Genomic DNA, 15365 nt, shown 5'->3' with positions numbered 1-15365 from the left:
ACAATGATTTTTACGTGGAAAACACCCGGCTCAAAAAGTTGTAAAAAACCATCACCTGTACCTCTACAGGATTTAACCCCAACTTCACTAAATAACTCTGAGCCTCAACAACGACTGGTTACAAAATTCTTGTAACCAACAACTAGGAATTATAAACTCTAATTCCTATAACTCAACAATCACCCTTGACTGTTGAACCCACTTCGAGTTATCCCAAACTTGAAGTTAACTCAGCTCAGTATTGTTCCTAAACAATCAATCTAGGAAAATAATAAATTACAACTCAATAAGAACAATACATTTAATCTGACTCATGAACTGTAAAGTTCTATCCTGTGAAACAGGTTCGTCAATCTGTTCCTTTGTACTGGCAGCACTTGAATCTTCAGTCAGAATTCTCTCAATTATGAACTTTCTCAATTTGCTCGTGTTTAGTCTTTTCTCTCTCCGTAAGTGCGCAAGTTATTCTGAATAATACATCTTCTATTTAAGCACAGATCTCCCAAGAGTCATTCTTTATTTCAAACTCCTCCTTTGATCAGAACTCTCATAGCATAGAATTCTACTTCAAGTGAGACTCCGTCTTTAATACCAGCTTTTGTCTCCTTAGTGTTATAGTCAAACTCCAACTCTTTAAATCAACACATGTTTATTTCCTTGAGTTTATCTGAATTAGCCACCCATCTGGTCCTTCCTTGATTTTTGCACGCTTATCTTTAATCATCGATGATTTTGCTACAAGTTTCAGCTACATGATACAGTATCTATGAACCAGCTTGACTGACATATTTCATATCACTTTGTCAGTTTGTACATCGTACCCAATAAAATTTTTTATCAAGTTTCGTGTGAATTATTACCACTGAACTTCTTCATACCAAAGGAAAAGTTTCTTATTAAGAGATAGCAATTTCTACTATTGGAGTAAGTCATACTGGTTTCGAATTTTTACCAATAATATCATATCTATAAAGAATAAAGGGCTCGAGATTTTGAAAGCACGTCACGACTCGACTCATGGAGGAAAGAAATTATGGAGCAAATTGAATTACCAAAAAAGTGCTTAAATGTCAATTTTATTGGCCGCCATCTATTACTCTTATATATAAATGAAGAGTTTTGGTACTACTATTTTATCTTTTAATGCCTACTTGCTATTATTATTATTATTACTAGATAGCTATGCCCATGCTGTGCACGGACCCAATGTACATGTTGTGAGGAGAATATTGTAATATTTTGACTATGTTGTCATGCCTAATTTTTTTTTTTCAAACAAGAGTTGAGATTATGAGTATATACATTACTTATGAATTCTGCAAAAGGTATAATGAAATATCACAGTTAGGAGAAATATAAATGATTCTTATATTCTATCATTTTTGCATTCTTTCGACAAGTTTTAAGTCTTTCAATCTTCATAACTTGCTTTTGTATTCTTTCCCTTTCTAAATCCCAAAGGAATATGTTGGCAGCCTCAGAACGAAGGAAGAACAACAACAGGCACAAGAGATTTCAAACTCATTGTGATTAGGAAAAATACAACTGGTTTATCATCTTAGCTCAAGCAAGCAAACACATTCAATATGAGGTATGTGTGGAAATTTGTCAACTGGTTGCAAGCTACTCAGTCTATAATGACCTCCTATATTTTGCTCTGGCTGCATTTGAAAAATATGATGGACTTAAGCAGAGTGAATGATAAAATATTTATAGGGAGCAGTTTGGACAACTTTTAGAAAAGGTTCTTTGAATTTATCGAAGAAATATAGGATGAGATGCATTTCAATGAGACTTGACAGTAATTCTCAACATTAGTTGTGTCAAGTTGTCTGTTAACAAGCGACACATGGATTAGTTAAAGAGTCCGAGAGCAAATTGAATGTCATTTATCGATAAGAGAAATGACACATGGATGTTTTAAATTGATAATTAGTGAGTATCCAAGGATTCTCTTCCTGAACTGCAAATAGACCTTGGATTCTGGAACAAATGCAGCCACATATGTTCCAGGGGCCATAGAAAGCTCCAATGCAGCAACCCCAGGAACTCGAAGCCGATTAACGAATCCCCTAGAGAAATCCCTAGGATCCAAAAATTGGATCTCATTTGTTACCAATCGACATGCAACAACTTCATCAGAGCTAAAATATACTGAAGGCCTGAACAAAGCAGAGTCCAAATGAGTAAAATATTACAAAATTATGAGCATCAATTTCCATATTGACAACAAAGAACAAGAAACCACAAAGGTTTATTGTACGCAGCCTTAACCCACATTTTTGCAAGAGGCAGTTTCCACCCATGTCCTGCTTTTAATTGATAGGCAAAAAGAAACGATGTTCAACAGAGACTAACAAATTTCTTAAGAGGATATATAGGAATTATATTAACAGATGTAGTCATGCTTTTAATAGTAGTTTAATAAAATTAACAATTGTCGTACACCTCTTCTCATTTTCAAATCCTGCATGTTTCCACAGAATGATATCCACAGCATGGTTTTAATCAATAAGTACCACTCCTCAATTCTATAACAAACATTTATCTATCAACCTAACCAATAATTTTACTAAACATAGAAATATCACTACTACAAAGTGCAACGTACAGCTAACTATAACCACAAATTCCATTAGACACTCCTTCAACTATAAATACCACTTAACACACAACAAATCAACTATCAGAATACTGAAAACTTAAAATAGTATCGAAGCAGTCCGCGGAGCTAACAAATTCAGCATTTCAGATCTTAAAGCAGCAAAGTAATTACACAAAATACAAAACTGGTACATCTCTTCTCATTTTCAAATTTTGCACCATCAACTACATACCACCATAGTAGAAGGGTCATATAGAGGTGATCAATAGATATTTAGAGACATTACTTAGATGTTCCTACTCAAACTCACCTACTGACTGGTTTCTTTATTTGCCCCTAGCTGGATGGATGGTATAGCAACACTCCATTATTCATTTATATAGACCACATCCTTTGAGGCCTTCCCTGGTCAATCTCTCTCAGACACTTGCTCTATATTTTAGGTGATGTAGTAGAGGAGCAACTCTATAAGAGATTACAAACAAGGCAGGTGATGCTCTATTTAATTAAGCTCAATTCGATGAGATCAGAACAACGAAGGACAAGCGTATGACAGCATCCACATAACTGATAGTACATTTCAATAGGGTAATGGGCATGTGGTTCAATCATAGCCACATGTAAATCGATATTCACATGTGGAAGAGAAGTAAAAGCATTGGCAAATATTTTTGTACTATTATTACAATGATAAAATAGATATGAATTATAAAGAATACCCTTAATTGAAATACAATTACATGATAAGCTAGATTAATGCTCATAGAATTTTAGTTTAAAAAATATAAATATATAAAACATATTAGACTCAAGTTACAAGATAGTTATGTTCATCTTATTTATATAAAGAAAAAAACCTAAATACAATGTTTTGGCCACATAGCACGTAATCATCTTCCTCGATCTCATAAAAATCATCACCCTTTAGCTCTTCATCAAGGATAGGAGGAGATTCATGTAACAATAAAGACAGTCATGAATTTAAATCAAATTGAAAAATATTTTACCAACTCCAGAAAAAAAAAGAAACTCTTAAGCACTTTCAAGTACGTTTAGTAAGCATTGGATTTAAATCTGATTTGTTTTAACAACCGATCGTTGTAAAGCTATAATGAGCATCGCTTTTGCTTCCAAGATTTTGAGCTATCTAGATAGCATACTAGTTTGTCATTCATTGGCAATTAACATAAAGAGATGAATCAAGAGATAAATACCCGGACAGTGACGTAAGTGGCAGGAATGACCCCGACGACAGTTCCCAAGAGAAATAGATGGTATGGAACATCTACAATTGGAGAAGCCCTGTTGATAAGTGTGTTTGGCAGTGTTGGTGTGACTCTCAAGAAAAGCATGTAATTCTGCAGCACCTCCCTCCTTTTAGCCACCTAATGGATCACAGAGATTTTACTACAACAGTTTCGTTTATGAAAAGAAAGAAAGATATGATTATTGAGTAGTGAGTCGAAAATCACCTGCGCTTGAAAAAATGTCAACTTATTAGGACAAAGTGAAAACACAAGGGCTTCCCCATCACTATGGATAGAAAATAGCAACAACCTCAATTTTCCCAACAACAACAGCTTTCTTCACCATATCATCACGAAATTTCATCGACCCAATTCTTAATTCCCTCAAAGAATCCCATCTAACAACCTCAATTTTCTCAAATCTACAAGAAACCCAGTTCACTTTTTCAAGAAAAGGATTGGTGCACAACCCCTAGGCAGAAAATAAACATCCTCACCATCATTAACAAGAACAAAGTTAGGTTCTTTTACTTTATGGGAGACAGCACAAAGTACTCAAACAGTAAAATCAGATGTAAAACAGCGTTTGAAAGGGAAATCAAGGTAAATTCTTGAAATTATATGGCAGTGTACATTATTTTTTTAGTTCGAATTGAATGCCAGTACAATAAAATAAAATTAGCCAACACTATATCAAATAATGATGCAAAAATTAAACGTTGTACAACAATTCAATCATATCATATGTTATTATATCAGAAATGCTAACAGATAGGTGGCTTAAGAGCACAATTTTTTTTACCAGATCTGAGGTAACAATTCAATTATAATGCAAATGAAAATGAGAAATTTGGGGATTAAGGGGAACAAACTTACTTCTTCCCATGGCAATTCAATGTATGCGGTGTTACGACAATTGATCCCATGGCCTTTGGTCGTTCCTCCATTACCTGTAGAATATAGTAGAAAATTAAAATTTGAAGGTGGAAGATGCAGCGGAAGGAGGCTTCAACATCATCCGCCATGGATGAACAATTTTTTCTTATTCAAGAGAACACAAATTCTTCAGCATAAATCAAACCCAAAAATATCTTTAAATAGTAGATGCGAAACATTGACAAAGAAACTAAGCAGTCACCTTAGCAGAAAAGGCAAAATCGACGACACACCAAAGGAAGAGGCAGGAGAAACAAATGGACGACGACCAAATCCAAGATGCAAAGGAGAAACAGGAAGCGGCTTATCTGAAAATGGTTTTGATGTGGTGAGGATAGGTAAATATCAGCCAGATATAATGACCGTTTTGCCCCCAATACTGTGCTTATTTACCATTCTGCCCTTGATCGTCCACTACCTTTTCTATATTTACATCACTGATTACATTATTTGCATCATATATCTCCATGCTATTACTATTTACATATCGAAAATGGTGGCACAACTTTTGTTCTTGTTCTGCACTTTTGTCTTTTTTGTAGCTCGTTGGCAGTATTTTGTTCTTGTTCTACATTTTGTCTTCTTTGTAGCTTCTCGACATTATTTGACAAATAATACCTTGGAGAAAAGAGCAAGAGGATATAAGTAGATGAGATTCTAGAAAAAATGAGTTCATATTCAAATTGTAAGGTGCTATAAGAAATAAATTAGGACACAATGCACGATTTATGAACTCATCTATTAGTTGGTACTTGGTAGTCAATTCTTTAACTTCTGCTTATATATGGTGAGGTATAAAATTAGTTGGTCAACATCGCATGTCTAGCAATTTTGCTGGATAATGACTGCATCATACTGGTAAAGGTATCTTTACATCATATATGTGAGAACTATCTACAGGAAATACTATTAGATATTATGTTTAGGTGATGCATTTTTTCCTGGCACCTTTTGATCAAAACATATATAGTTACAACGTAATATCAATTGCTAGTACTTATATCTCCAACAAAAAAGAGAAGAAAGACGATAGACATTTATCAACGTTCTGGATGAAAGCGTAAGAAGAGCACGTTAGTGTTCCAACAATATATAATAAAAACTGGCAATTTAAAGAAAGATTCTAAGGCACCGTTTGGCCATGAAAATCATAATTTTTCGGAGTTGAAAATAGAGTTGGAATTGAAGTTGGAGTTGGAGTTGTGTTTAGCCATGTATAAATTGAAGTCATTTTTGAAATTTTGTGAGAGAAGTAGGTGTGAAAACAGTGTTTCTTGTTTTCACTTCTCCAAATACAATTTGAAATTGTATTTGAAATTTTCATGGCCAAACACTATTGTTTTCACTAAAGTGAAATAATTTTTTGGAAAAAAGTAAAAAAATACTCATGAACAAACGGCTGCTAAATCTTTTATGTATGATCACTAAACACATCTGTGTAGAAAAGCTACACTACTTACTCAATATCAATATGTTAAGGTAGTCCATATAAGTGTCCCATAATAGATAAAAGAAAATCACAATCTTCTTTATTTTACTAACTATATGAAGTACACAAACACAGAGACACTTATGTACAAAACAGGCATTCATGGAAACTTTAATTTAAAGCAAAATGAAGCAAATTTTACCATCTTTAGAAAAAAACGCTCAACACTATCAAGTATATCCTTTGTTCAAGCACATGAGATTCACACCATCCGTTAGCATCACTGGATTGATTCTGAAGTGTAGAAATTACCATTTAGAACAGATTCCATACAAAATAGAATAGAGTAGAGGATACATGCCTTGGCAATAAACTGAATATTTTAGAATGACATGTGATTCTCATCCAAATAAGCTTTATTTATCCAATTCATTGTGTCGCTAAGAAGTTGTGTGCTCATAAAGGATAAAGCTCTAAAATACCGAATAGCTATTTTTCTTACTAGTACTCTGAGCCACATAAGTTACATAATAGTATTAGCTGGACACCTATGGCTGAAATTTTGTGGATTAAACGGTCATACATTAAGATAGTGAAAAGAACAGTTACTATAACTTTGAGGAGATATTCAAAATAGCAACATACAGACAAAGGATTTTCATTCAGTTTTGGACACAACCAGAACCGAAAATATATTCTTTCAGACTTTAGTAGCAAGATATCTGACATGTCGCTGGAAGGTTACCTCCAATGCCTCAATCACAAAGGAAATGCCAAATCATGATGATAATTAAAACAAATCCTGACCAGATTAACACTACAATTACAAATCAACAATAGAAGTTCAGATTTTTTTTTACTCCATCTATATCTTGAAAAATATAGTAGTTGTTGATTGAGGCATAATTGTAGTAATAGTTATGGCTAGAATTTGAAAAGCACAAAAGAAACAATTCACTTGGTTTAACCCAAAGATGAGGATTTAAAACATCCATAAAAGAGATACAGAGCTTCACAAGAACATATATATTTTTCTTCTTAATAAGGTACGTAAACTCAAAAACATACATATGAACTACAACGTCTCAAAAAAGTAATAGTTATAAAGCAGAAGAATTTCACAGGGAGGACACATAGTAACTTGACACTTCAAGGCACAAAAGACAAGTACTTTATAATTTTTTTGCTACAGAGATAGTAAACGACGACATACCTAGTGTAGTCCCATAAATTTCACAAGTGGGTCTAGGGAGGGATACAGTTAGCAAACAAAAATTATATAGAGAGGTAATCGTTAATTTTTTTTTTATCTTTGAGATAAAGGATGAAAAAATAGCTATAGCTCCAACACCTTCAAGTTAATAGTTAAATTTCAGTACTTGCATTCAGTATCTAACTTGGAGTGAAACCATTTTAAATCCATATTTTCTTTAGGTTTGACGGGTCCTGGGAAAAATAAACATAGGCAAACATCATGTGGAATGAGACAACTTTTCAGGACCTGTGACTAACCTTTTTCAAGATGTAGAGAAAATAGTGAAATGTTTCTCCAAAAGCATTCCACCTAACAGACCAGGTAAGGTCAGGATGATTAAAGAACCGGCACCTGCTAAAATATGGCTGGTCAATAAAAGCAAAATGCAATTTAAAAACATATCGTACCAGAATTAGGAAGAACCAGGATGTAAGAAAAGGTATGGATTAAAAGAGATAAGTTGTTGGTTACATTATGGTGCTCTTACTATTTACAAATAAAACATATACCTAAAGTTGCTCCAACTACCTGGCCAAACGTGTAAGACCCCATAAAATTTTAATCTTAACTTAGTCCGTTAAAGTTTGAAAAGAGGTTCCAGACTTAGAAATTTCAGCTAAGTATTTTTACTTGGAAGTATTTTAGCCTTCATAAGTTGGTGATCCTATTATACAATCCTTATGACCTTAAAATATCGATATTTTGGTTGATTCATGATCAGGAATGTCAGTGGGTCACTTCAAGTAAGTTCCAAATTTTTCAAACTTCATTTGTGATACAAGTATGATCATGATCATGAGTTCAAATTTTTCAAACTTCATTTGTGATACAAGTATGATCATGATCATGACACTTTTGAGTATTTTTAAAGGCTAGTCACTAAAGGGCTCTTTTGTCATTTCTCTATTATTTGTAATGTTGTATAAATAGAACCTTGTAGGGTTTATTTTCTTAGTTTATGCTTGATATTTAAGACACTACTCTTGTGAGAGAGTTCTCAAAACTGAAATTAGGGCATAGCATAAGGGTGGATTCTCTTGTGTGTTGCAAAGCTTGAGACTTTAGTGCTTTGAGAGGTGGATGCCCCTCTCGTGTCATTGTAAGAGTTAGGTGTTTTTTGTATGAAGTATTAAAGGTCCAAGAGTGAATATGCTCTTGGGCTGTTAAGACTACATCAACACTTGTCTAACTATCTATCTTTGTTTCTTATCCTAATCTTGTAGTTTGTGTTGTTGTTCAAGCCGTTTGGTTAATGTGGTTATAACATTGTTGTTCTTCATTTTTATTGTCATAATATAGTTTGATTTGCTTCTGAAAATTAGGTGTTTAACACCTCATTACATGGTGTTCTTGTTGTGTTCTTGAATCTGAGAAGGGTCACCCAAAGAGGTCCATAGTTCCTTGAACTAGTCACTGTTTTGGTGTTTGTTTTCTTGTGTTCTTGGGCTGCTGTCTTTTATCATTTGGTATCAAATCAAGATTTGATTTTGTCCAACAAAATCAATCTTGGGATTGTTATCTTGAAAATAAAAAAAAAATGAAAAGAACGAAAAAAAAAGTTACTGTTCATGTTTTTAGGGTCTTTCAAAAAAACTTGATTTTTGTGTGTTCTGTGTTTCTAGTGTTAGATCCTTGTTCCCTAACACTATTAGAGTCTAGAAATTGAAAATTCCAACAAAAAAGAAGTGTGAAAATTGAAAATCCCCCCAAAAAAAACTAAACCCGTTTTTGACCCTAAGTTAAATTTTAAGTTTTTGATTTTGTGTTTTTCTTGTGTTTTTAGTGTTAGATTTGTGTTCTCTAACACTATAGGAGTATAGGGTTAGAATTTGAGCTAAATTGAAGGTTATTTGAGCCATCCACTATTGTTAAGCTTGAGTTTGAAGAAACCTGAAGGTGGGATCTCATTGTGGGAGGTTGTTTTGAACTCACGTGTGTTTTGTTTTGTAGAATTTGTATTGTATTGTTGTGTATGGCGTTGTGGACTGATTGAGTGTCTTGTTGGACCATAACTCGAAGGGTTATTTTTGGTATAACCACAACGGAACCCGAGGCTTTAAATGCTCAAACAATGGATAATAATCCCATCAATCTCATTTTGGCTCACCTTGAAACTATGTCCCGAGATGGGGCTAGGTTGAATGTGGGTTTTGAGAAATTAGATACAGTTGTGGCATCAATAAGTGGGAGATTAGAACGTGTGGAAAGCCAAATAAGTTGACCTTCCACACCTCAAAACAATTCCCCAAATAATACTCCCGGGACCATGCACCAAATGCTATATCCACCAATTGCCACAAATCTAACCAATCTCTACTCCCGAAGCCAAGAACAAGATAGATCAAACCATCCTCCACTCCACCAAGTCCAACTAGAAGGGCTTGGAACCCAAATACCACAACCAAACCCGAACCCTCTCATCCAAACTCCACTTGACCAAAGACCTCACTATCCAAATCTAATCCCACCACTACAAGCTCCACTTAACCCAAATAGACCCATACATATTGAGGGCTATGGTAGGGGAGAACAACATGGTGGTTATGGGTCGTATGATGATGTTTACTTGAGGGAAGAAAGAATGAGGGGTAGACATGCGGAGTTAGATCGAGGGTGAGATATGGCAATCCAAACCGAGATGTAGGTCTCAATTCCATCAAAGTGAGCCTTCCCATTTTCAAAGGTGAGAATGATCCTGAAGCCTACCTTGCATGGTGTCATTTTGTGACAAGATCTTCCAACTTAATGATCTCATCGAAGAAAAGAAAAGTTGCTATGCTATAGCTCACTTCAAAGGGTATGCTAATACATGGTGGGAGTATGTTAAACAGTTTGGGAATGAGATGATTGGGGGACAACCTCCTCCTTGGTTTCGATTGAAGAACCTTATGCGGTAACGGTACTTGCCCGAGACTTATAGGCATGAGCTTCTTGCCAAATTGTATAATTTAAGGCAAGGGAGACAGAGCGTCATGGCTTACTACGATTAATTTCAACGATTGATGTTGAAACTTGACCACCAAGGCGAGCAAGTAAGTCATGACATTGTACGCTTCAAGGTTGGGTTAAACAAGGACATCTCCACTCGCATGGCACTTCACAAATTTGAGACCGTAGATGGTATCTTCCATGTGGCTTTAGAGGTTGAGAGGGAGCTAAAAAAGAACTCATTCATGGCTACCCAACCCGAGGCCACTAAGGGTTTCCAAAAACCTCCTCCAAGGTATGAAGGTAAATTGAATTCTACCTCCAATCCTAAGGGGTTTAAATGCTTCAAGTGTCAAGGGCGGGGGCACAAGGCTAGTGAGTGCCCAAACCGGCGGAATATGATCCTAAGGGGAGGTAGATTGTACTATCTTGAAGAAGAGGTGGGCATTGAATCGGTTAAGAATGATGACAAACCGCAAGATGGAGAGCAAAAAAAAAAGCTGAAGTGCAAAATGAAGAGTATGGAGAAGATGTGTGGCCGGAAGAAGGAGATTGTGAAGTGCCTTTGTAAAAGAGGTAAGCCCTTGAATTTGTGGTCAAATTCCTCTCAAGATGGAGAGGATGATACAAGTATGATCATGATCATGACACTTTTGAGTATTTTTTAAGACTAGTCACTAAAGGGCTCTTTCGTCATTTCTCTATTATTTGTAATATTGTATAAATAGAACCTTGTAGGGTTTATTTTCTTAGTTTATGCTTGATATTGAAGACACTACTCTTGTGAGAGAGAGTTCTCAAAACTGAAATTAGGGCATAGCATAAGGGTGGATTCTCTTGTGTGTTGCCAAGCTTGAGACTTTGGTGCTTTGAGAGGTGGATGCCCCTCTTGTGTCATTGTAAGAGTTAGGTGTTTGTTGTATAAAGTGTTAAAGGTCCAAGAGTGAATATGCTCTTGGGTTGTTAAGACTACATCAACACTTGTCTAACTATCTATCTTTATTTCTTGTCTTAATCTTGTAGTTTGTGTTGTTGTTGTTCAAGCCGCTTGGTTATTGTGGTTGTAACATTGTTGTTCTTCATTTTTATTGTCATAATATAGTTTGGTTTGCTTTTTGAAATTAGGTGTTAAACACCTCATTACATGGTGTTATTGTTGTGTTCTTGAATCCGAGAGGGGTCACCAAAAGAGGTCCATAGTTCCTTGAACTAGTGGACTATTTTGGTGTTTGTTTTCTTACGTTCTTGGGCTGTCTTGTATCAATTTAAACCATGTTCAGTTGACCAAAATAGTGGGTCAATGCAATCTCGACGCGTCGTGTCACCCATCGCGTCAACAGGTAATTTTTCCCCAGCTTACAGTGCAATTACAATGAACCAACGCGAACTCGACACGGCCCGTTGGTCATTGCGTTGATGCCATCGACGCGGTGCGTCAACCTGTCATCACTGGGCACGCTTTCAGTCATTAAAATTTTGCGCTTAGAAGGGTATATGGGTCATTTTCCCACCCTTAATCATCCCCAAAAATATGAAATTCAGCCCTCACTAAGCAAATACACTCACTCACTCTCAAATTCTCTCAAGACACAAACCCTAACCCATCAAAGTCAAGATCAAGATTCAAGAAATTCACCATCAATCTTCACGAATTGAAGCACCAAGGTATGTGAAGTATTCATCCAAGGGGTTTTCTTCCACCCTTGGAGTTCAAGAAACTCTTTTAAACTATAAGTTAATTGATTTCATGAATTTCATGTGGGATTTCAGTGTATTCATGATTATGATGATAATTGTGTTCTAATCTATGGTTTATTTCAAGTTTCATGTGAAATTATTTATCATGTGTGTAGTATCATGTGAATTAAATGTGAAAATCATGACATGCTAGAATATGTGCAAGCTTATATCTAACAAGTGTTTGATAAAATGCCTCTATGAATGAGTTGTGAGCAAGTGAACATTGTTGTGCTTTACATGTTTATGCTATGCTTTACTTTTCATGTTATCGAGTTCTGGGGGTATTCAATACCCAAAAATCTAGCTTCTTACCTAGAGTTACAGTAGTTACAGAACAGCCTCAGTAGTGTCACAAATAGTAGTACTTAGTAATCAGTCACAGTCTCATTTCAGTGTTTAGTTCAGAACTCAGTGAACTGACCAGTTAACAGAACTCAGTAGTATTCCGTCAGTTAGCGGGACCCAATAAAATCAGTTCAATTCAGTTAAACAACACGATCAGTAACAGTTTAGTCCAGCCTAGTACAGTTTAGAAATCAGTCTAGCGTTTATTCAGCTGGGAGTAGGATTCAGCACCAAGTGAACCCAAGGATGGGGACTCACCTGCCAGTAGAGGCTGTGATCCTTAGAAGTAGTCCTTGCATTCCAGAACTATGTAGCCACCGTAGGTCGAAACATTAACCTGCCAGTTGAAGGTTGATGAGGTGATCTACCTACCAATTGAGGGTACCACCATTCTTGTTCAGAGCACCTGCCAGATGAGAGTGACTCAGCACTTGTCTTTACCCGTGGCAAGGTACTAATACCCTTCCAGCTGGGGTTACAGGTTGGACCCCAATCAGTTCAGAGAGAGGCATGTCGGTTAGATGATTACCTCCCACAGTTTTAATTTCAGTCTCAGTATAGAACTCAATTCCGTTCTACAGAACCAGGACTGTCAGATACAGTCACCCAGCTCAGTATAGAACTCAGTTCAATTCTATAGAATCAGGACTGTCAGAAACAGTCTCTTAGTTAACAATAATTCAATTATCAGTAAACTCAGATATCAGTCATTCAATTATCAGAATTCAGCAACCAGTGCTAACACGAATCTCAGTTACAACATGCATAGTTATGGGCATATCATTGCATATTCAGTATTTACAGTAGTGTCAGATATACATATAATCTTAGTTTTATTCATGTCACTCAGTCAGTTATTGTTCATGTATTTGAACCCATGCATACCAGTCTACCTCACTTAGCATACCGGTATATTTAAAGTACTGACGCATACCTTTCTTTTGTGCTATGATGTCTTATATCATAGGTTCAGATGTACGGGCTCCTGACTATATCTAGCAGCCCAGATCATCAGTAATAGGTTTAGTGTTGAGTCCTCATAGTTCGAGGATAAAGCTGTTATTTCAGTACGTTTTTCAGTAGTTAGAGTTAGTTGGAGAATTGTCCCATCAACTCCACTTTCAGACAGTTCAGTTAGAGGTTTATCAGACTAGATTATTTCAAACAGACGTTCAGATTTCAATTTTTCATTATCAGTATTTGATGTTCAATTGTGAACCTTGTGACATTTCAGCCTATTTTTCTGCATTTATTACAGTATTGTTACTCAGTGCTCACATCAGATATTAGTCATGGTTAGCTTGTGGTCCTTCGAGATCGTAACCACCATGTGACGTTCGAGGTGTAGACTCGGGGCATTACAAAACGTGATAGAGATAAAATATGCCCTCAGTTTTCAGAACTTATGAATTTCATAAAGCATTTTTGTCACTTTTCCCAGTGTTGCAAGGTGTGGATTCCAGGGGTCACTATTGTCCACGAACAACACATCATTCAAGGTCAAACAACATGCATTTTCAGTAAGGAAGTTCGGAAACCTATACATAAGAGCTTGTAGGAATTTTGTCAAACACATAGAGGGCAAAGGGTCACAGAAAAATATCAATACTAAACCATGGCAATGCGATATTGTGGCAACAACGACAAAACTATCCCATCAAAAAATCATTAGATAGATCAGCAAGTGCATGTCCCAAAAGAAATTATAAAATCATTAATTATGTACCCACCAAATCTAGAAAAGAAACAAGAATCAGAAAATTAGGACTAAGATGAAGCGTAAACATATCTCAACTCCTTAAGAATACCAAAACACACAGCAACATCCACCTCACCCACTTGTGTTTACAAAGAACAATTGAAGAGGCGGTGGGGCAAAGAGAAAACATCAAAAATGAAACTTACCCAATAACTATACAAAGATCCTTACTTGTGAGAGAGTATTTCTAATGTACTTGTGAGGGAGTTTCTCCATTGTTGAAAAGAGAAAATAAAAACTGATTCTTCTAGATCTATGGAGAAAAGTGAAATAGCATATTTGTTGTTTGTACGTAATAAGTATGAGGAAGATGATGATTCAAGAGTCACAGATGTAGGATACCTCAGAATCAATAAACCATCACTATCGCCGAATTATTATGTAAAATTATAAAACTATCCTTGGTCGTCGTCGCCGTTATTACATTTGAGTTCGACGACGTTGACTGGAAGCTTCTCTTCCTTAGGCGACATTGAAAAGTAATTAGAATTGAAGGAATTAGAGATCAGTTTGAAGGGGAAAGAGAGGTTTCCAGAATCATCATAAGCGCCATAGATATTTTATTGATATTTATTATTTGCCCATGCATTTGAACTTAATAACGACTTTGCCATTAGTCGATCCAAAATCATCCCTTCTATAATATCCCTTCTATAATATTATTATTATTATTATTATTATTATTCATTTTTTTACAATTACTATTATTATTATTATTACTTTTTTTTTACTATTACTATTACTATTATTATTATTTTTTTCCTACTAATATATAAGTAAAAGTTTGGTAATAATACTAATATTTCTTTTAGTAGTACCAAATCTTTACTTTATTAGTAGTAGAATATTACTATTACTACTATTATTTCTATTTCTATTCTATTCTATTTATTATTATTATATTATTTTTTTTAAGTGAAGGTTGGGGTGACTATCAAGGGTATTTCGGTAATTTTAGTCACTTCAACCTTCACTTCTATATAGTAATAAATAAAATGATTACACATGCATATGATTTTTTCTTATATTTATTAGTTTTTTCCTCATTTTTATTGTGCAATAAAATAGTTACATATGCATATTGTTTTTTTCTTATATTTATTAATTTTGTGCTCATATAT

General features: G+C 35.2%; 1 long non-coding RNA gene across 11 annotated transcripts; it reads right to left on the bottom strand.

Moving 5' to 3' along the window:
* Positions 1-1733: 1733 nt before the first annotated feature.
* On the bottom strand, positions 1734-14788 carry LOC107870465. 11 transcript variants are annotated; one of them, XR_007043966.1, is made up of 9 exons: positions 14587-14772; positions 12744-13074; positions 7730-7823; positions 6420-6511; positions 4991-5406; positions 4729-4802; positions 4078-4324; positions 3820-3990; positions 1734-2162 (listed from the first exon to the last, which is right to left on the bottom strand). It is a non-coding gene; the product is annotated as an uncharacterized LOC107870465 (long non-coding RNA). The 11 variants fall into 11 exon arrangements; XR_001674161.2 differs by having other exon boundaries at positions 12744-12891; XR_001674160.2 differs by lacking the exon at positions 12744-13074 and having other exon boundaries at positions 4078-4274; positions 14391-14788.
* Between the last annotated feature and the right edge of the window lie 577 nt (positions 14789-15365).

Source organism: Capsicum annuum, chromosome 1 (assembly GCF_002878395.1).
Source record: "Capsicum annuum cultivar UCD-10X-F1 chromosome 1, UCD10Xv1.1, whole genome shotgun sequence".
NCBI lineage: Eukaryota > Viridiplantae > Streptophyta > Magnoliopsida > Solanales > Solanaceae > Capsicum > Capsicum annuum.
This window is presented reverse-complemented; position numbering and strand designations above follow the sequence as displayed.